We start from the raw sequence: 6,811 nt of genomic DNA, 5'->3' as shown, positions 1-6,811 counted from the left end.
CACGCAAAAATTATTTGCGTACCATGTGAAACTTGAACCATAGTTAGAACTGCAACAGCTCTACCCAGCGGCGAAAGACACAACTGCTTTGATTTCGGCAGTTATAAAGACTACACAAGATTAGCAGTAAAAGATGGATGGATGGATGGATGGATGGATGGATGGATGGATGGATGGATGGATGGATGGATGGATGGATGGATGGATGGATGGATGGATGGATGGATGGATGGATGGATGGATGGATGGATGGATGGATGGATAGAAGGATATACAAATGGACGGACGGACGAAGGGGTAGATGTAGTTTAACATTCGCCATTTCTACTAGGACTTGACCCAAGGCCAAGGTTACCTTTGAGGCCATGACAATCTCGTGTTGACCTCCGAAACAAGTCCGACATGAATAATTACACGGCAGGCTGACGCGTGAATGCACGCTTGTGTAATTATTCATCCTTGGCAGCCATTTTGATGTAAATAAATGATAGGTGAGCTTCTCCCCTGACTCCCTGTGGCATTTGACTTTGGTTGGGGTCCTCCTCACATGCTTCTCCTGCTGTGATGTGGACCGAGAACACTTTTGACACATCTCTTGGAACACACTTCTAATTTTTGCCCCAGGCGCGAGTGATGACGCGAGCTGACACTGAGGTCTGACAACATGACTTCTCTGCTCCTCTGGCCAAAGATGCTGCAAAGCCGAAGCCTCGCCCGCCTCCAGAAGAGCGAATCGGGGTATCTTGGGATTGAGTCGTTCCCCTCCCCTTGTGGGACATCAGTTTGAATTAGCAGCAGCGTGGTCTGACTCTTAAGGCATGGCCGCTGACAGCCGGCATGCTCACGCACCAGGTGCCGGTGTCTGCGACGGGCGAGGTGCTTCTGACACCTACCTGCTTTTCAGCCACGCCCTGTCAAGGCAGCCAGCTTTAATTAATGTGATGATCAAAGCAGGAAAAGCAAGTTTAGCCCCGAGGAAGCGATCCCAGTGAGCTGCGTCTTCACTCGCTAATTATTAGCATTAAGGTAGACGGCGCTTATGCGTACATGACTACTTCAAAGATTTGATTGGGGTGCAGTTGGTTACGAGAGCGGAGCTAGCGCCCGGAGGATGCGGTGGTGACATCAAAACATCAGTGTGGATAAATCTGTTGGTGGAAAGCTATCAGCCACCAGGTAACCTTCCTTTATCCGCTCTGACAGCGCCTCCTTGCTGTAAACATTAGTTGTGGAAATTTGCATGAAGTCAAGCAGGGCAAATAACACCAGAAAAGAAACTTTAAATCTGAAATTGCTGTTTAAATTGACATCGTTTTTTTTTGTTGTTGTTTGGCCTCATGTGAACTCTGTCGGAGAGAAAAGTTATAAACAAAACAATACTTGAGATGGCAAGCAATTTCTGGTAGATTGAAATCTTTGCAAACTCATCATTTTGTAACAGGGACTTTATCTTACTTGACCAAATCCAGATTTGATGATTTGATGCAAATTGTGCTAAAGTGATCAGACTCATTTGAAAATGTGATCTGGAACAGGAAACATAATAGAAGTGCTTGTAAACAAGACTTGGGATTTTCCCGGTCACAAGTTGAGTCGAGGTCTTTAACTCATTCTCCGCCGTTGACGGCTATAGGCGTGAAAAATCCATCTGAACCGGCCTGGTCGTGACGGCTATAGATGTCAAAGATCAATTTGAACTGAGCTGGCAGTGAATGAATTAAGGAGGACAAAAGATTTGTTCATTTGTACGACTCGTCTGATGTCAACCTTTCTTTTCTTCCACTATTTTATCTTAATTTTTATTTCCCACATTGCATTGTTGTTTCTTCCAAAATCTTGGGACCTCATGTTCGGGGTCTTCTTTCTTGAGTTCCCCCAATTTGACCTTAAGCCAGTTTAAAAGACAAAAGACTCTCACAGACAGCTATGAGCGTAATAAGATTTGTCAGGAAGAAATCTTCTGCCGAGGTACAGTCGTAAAAATCACTTTAAGTGGATCACCATGGCCAATTTTTAAATATGAGAGCAGACTGAATCGGCGCTGTGTCCGAGTAAAAGCCATGTAATGACGAGTTAAATGAATCCTTCGGAGTTTGTTGTCGTGCCGCATGAGTAAAAGCAGGCCTGCATCTCTGGGTTTCCCCCTTCGTTGTTGTAGGCTGTGAATAGAGCGGAACGGAACAACGCCGGCCCGAGACTGAAACACAGGCCTCGTTCAATCATGTGATGGGGGAAATTTCCGATAGTTGCCATCATTGTCCAGACAAAAGGCCCCAGTGTCTGCCGCTCCTCACAAATGGCACGTAGTACCTCCAGGCAAAGTCAAATATCCACAAAGAAACAAGCTCCTGGTTTCAAACACGAGTTGCTGACCATCCTCAGTTGACCTTTGCTAACCTGCCTCAACTACCTGCAGGGTTACTCCATGATGATGTGACATACACCTGAACATAGGAAACCACTTCAGAAGCTCAAGTCAGAAGCAACTCTTCATTCTTCTAATCAAATGACTTACACCAGCATCGTTAAGGCCGAAAAATGGATGGAGATGAGACGTGACCTTTGTCCATTTTCCTCAAATTATCCAATTTGGCCTTTATGAGCTTCTATTGCCTGGGAGCTTTGAATTCCTCTTGTCTGTGAACAAGAGACGCGCTTGTTTGCTAGCGCGGTCATTCTCCACGGAGCTCCAGCGTAGATATTAATCATTGCTAGGACACACCGAGGGGGAAGAAAAAAAAAAATAGCACTTATGGGTCGTAGCCTAATGAGTCAGTGTGACAAAACGCTGGAACACGGTGGGTCTTTGTGTCACTTCCCGTTCCCAGGAATGTTGCTCGTCTTATGACTCGAGGTGGGGTTGCGGAGGTGAACGGCATCGGCGCTCGGCCTGGAAATTTGAATGCCGACACAGTGGCACCTTGTGTTCCTCTTCCACCCCCGCCGCCTCCCGTATGAAGCCGGTATTGTACTGGCCGCCTCAAAGAATACCTCCTTTTCTCCGTCCTCCTCGGCAGCTGCCGCACATGTCGAGGAGAAAATGACCATGTCTTGTGATGAATGGCACTTGACCCCTGGAACTCGCTCAAGCGGGGCCGCATTTACATTAGCCAGATCTCACACACACACCCGAGTTAACATCCGGGAGAGCCGCGGCAGCCGCTAAGGTGCCGCAAATGAAGATTAAATATTTGTTACCGGTACACATCGGTGGTGGCAGGGGCTGCCTCACCAAGAGCCCTTTTGTTACATGATGAATTGCCACAACCGGCGCTCATAAGCAGGATTAACAATTAGCTCGAGCTGTCCAACAGTCACTCCAAGATGGCTGACTAATTGAGCGCCTGGTCGTCTATTGTGTCTGCCGAGAAGGCCGCAGACGAGGGAATGCTCGCGGATTCTTTCATCTCCTCTCAGGCTTATTACCGCGCTGAAGACATACCCGCTATTAGCTGCTAAGTGCTAGGCTAATTTAGCATGAATATTCATACCGCAGACAACTCATTGGAAAACACTGCGAGAAGTTCCGTGTGCTGCAAAAAAAATGAATCAACCCAAAATTTTCATATCACGAATTCTCAGCTCAGACAAGTTTGGGAGGAGAGAGAACGGAAGAACCTGTGACGGCACATAACTCAGAAGAGCTTCCTGCGATCCCCTGGTGTCCATGGGAAGAACCCAAGCGGAACAGCTGTGACAGCATGCCGTGGCTCCTAATAAAAGCTTTTGCAGGGAGCCCGCCGACTTGATGCTCAAGTGAATTGTTCCCTTGTTGAAAGGCGACAAGGCCCAGGAAGGAGCTGCCCCGTCGTCCGTGGGATGCGTCCAAATATTTGACAGCGTTATGAAAACCCCTTTGGCCTCTTGCAAAGCCTTCATACTCCCGTCAACCCCCGAGACCGATTCGTGTCATTGTTGGGGGCCCCCGAGAGTTCAAAGCGCTTCTTTGGGAGTGGCTCAGTGTGTACCGACACCATGTCACGAAATTAGCCGTTAGCGCCAAACAGGTTTCAATCAAAGAGTGCCAGCCAAGACCTCGTGACCGGCGTTTATGAATCACCTCTTTGAGCCGCTAGTCGGCCACTTTGTTCCCGCCGCCATTGAGCCGTCATTCAGGCAGGTAGTCCCACCGAGAGCCGGTCGGAACCTGGCGGCTGAGACCTGATGGCCGAGTGCCGAGCCAAGTGTGACTTCAGCGTGCACTCGGTTGTTTACCCCAGTCATCATTTTCCTCAAATTTTTAGACCAGGTTGTTGTTTGGAAACTAATAAACAAACAACTAAAGCTCTAAGTCTTGTTTTTATAACATTAGTGTTCTCTGAAATAAATCTTTATTTGCAACTTCCTGGGTTCTCGCTCTTTTGTTTACTTGCTAACATGCTACATGCTAACACCTTCCATCAGAAATTACACGGAGGACACGAGAAGATCGACAGAGGAGCCAGGCAGGGGGAAGTTGAAACATCTTTGGAATGAGAAGCTCGCTCCTCGAGCTCATCATTTCTTGAGGAAATCTACTCAAGATGATGTCACGTCATTGCCAAACGTCACAAATGAACCATTAGCATGGCTGAATTATCACCACAAACGTTTTATACGCTTCGTAATTTGACTGCGATAAACAAAAACAATCTTTCCCACCTGAAACCTGTTGTTTGTTTGAATCCAGATTTGGGTTGTTTATTTTTGCCTGCAGGCTTGAGCGCACACAGGCCGCGGGTGGCTTTGAATCACTGGCAATGCGCCGCTAATTTATTTGTGCTGAGCATTATGGGAATTAATGTACCTGACATTCTGTGACAACACTCAGCGCTTTGTGGCTCTTTTCACGTTTCCCCCAATGTGCAGTCCTGCTGTAGCGGCGTCCATCGCCGCCACCTTGCTGACGGCACACACACATATACACACACTCAGTTGGCAGTGAAGCTGGAGGTGCACGAGGCTGTTAGCGGCGCCTGATGATAGCGGCAAAACATTAACATAATAATTAGTGTCTTGTAATTGTTTCATTAAAACCAGTTGTTCCATTTCTCCTCTTGTTCTCCCCGAAGACGCAAGATGAAGTTTGGACGGCAGCCAAAAGCAAGACTCCTTGCATGTTTGCGCCCGTTCAAAGCTGGGCCGACTGGCGCCCGCTGCGGCGCGAGACGGGCTTAGCCGCAGACGCCCTATGACGTGCGACTAAGTCGTTTTTTTTGGTCTTCGATGTTATCAGAAATTGAACCTTTAAAATGCCACAAAAGGCCGCTGAAAGGCAAATCATCCATTACGTGACAATAATTGTAATCAAATTTCAAAACAGCAGATGGAATTCACAGTATTTCTTAAGTGCAACAATTAAGAGAAAAAAAAAAGGGCAAAGTCGTCATCAATCTCTACTTATGACCTCCACGTGTCCTGTGACTGCAGGGCTGGTTGAGGTCATTGCTGTCGTTGTTGTTGATGGTTTTAATCTTTTAAAACATCTGACCGCTTGTGTTTTCACGCTGCTGAGAAAATCTCACAGTTAGACAAGATTTTGATGATCTCATCCCCGAATAAAAAGGAGCTTTTTATCTCCCAGCGAAAAATATAGCAGCAATGGTCGATTTATTTACTTCTTTATTTTGTGATGGTTCTTCTGATCCGTTTTATGCACAACCCAAACTCCGCAAATACCGACAGGTGTTGTGGACTCGTCTTAGTGTAAGCAACACAAAGAAAAAAAATGTTACTAAGCTGCTGCTAATGCAAATGGTGGCATGCATGACAATCAACACACAAAGACACACACACGCACATACACACAGATAGCACCGCCGCTGGCTGTATGAGTGTTTTTTGACAAACTTGACGAGCGTCTTGTGCAAATCATTACTAAAGCGTTTTATGTCCAAATAATTAAGACGAATGTGTGCATAATGGGCGCTTACAGCATATATACGTTTCCATTTCCTCCAAGACGGGATTTGTTGGCAGCCTAGGAATAAAGTGACGTTGTTTCTTATTGAATTTAGGAGGCAGAGCGCAATCTAAAACATTGATAAATAAATGCAGGAAGTATGAATATTTTTGTTTGTTTGTTTGTGCCGGGTGTCAATTCAGCAAGCCTTCCCCCCCCTCACCCCCTCCCTTCCCTTGCCCGACTGAGTCGTGCACTGCAATTAACTCTGAGAGCGATGTCTATAAATCAACTTCCTGAACTGTATGTGAAGGAGATGAGCTTTTTGAAATTAGCACCATTCGCCGTATTGCGAGGAGGGTGGGTTGGGGGTGCTGAAGAGGGCTGGGCTTCTGAAAATAATCAATATCAGATATTCAGAAACATGTGAGAAACAACTTTCAGAAAATCACCGTCATTCTTCAGTGCGCCACGGGGGGAAGCACACGCTCTCTCTCCCGCTCTCTCGGTGTTCAGTGCCATGGAGCGCGTCCCTCCTTATCACCTCCCTCCTCCGACCGCCTTGAAGAGAAACGCTGATTAACAGTGCAGTCCGAGCGCTGCAATATGGCCGCCGTCGCGGCCGCCCTATTTGTTTGACTTATTTGTGTTTCATTTTGCGATTCCTCGTGCGCATCCCGCATCTTCAAAAGCGTACACTGTGTTTGCGGGCGCGTTCCCTCTCAAGTGTGCCCGATAAGGCTAATCCTGTTTACGCCCCATTTCAAATATACCTAACGCCTCGCTCTACTTCAAGGCGCCTCTCCCTGGGAGAACCTCTGGCCCGGTGAAGAAGAACAAAGAAGGCCTCTATACCCCCCCTCCCTCCAACCCTGGTCCATATTGCAGTTGCTGCTGAATATGGAAAAGCACAGCAGAAATAAGCAGAAC

Source organism: Syngnathus floridae, chromosome 2 (genome assembly GCF_059516105.1).
Source record: "Syngnathus floridae isolate MCC-2025c chromosome 2, RoL_Sflo_1.0, whole genome shotgun sequence".
In the NCBI taxonomy this organism is placed as follows: Eukaryota; Metazoa; Chordata; class Actinopteri; order Syngnathiformes; family Syngnathidae; genus Syngnathus; species Syngnathus floridae.
Note: the sequence above shows the minus strand (reverse complement) of the source record.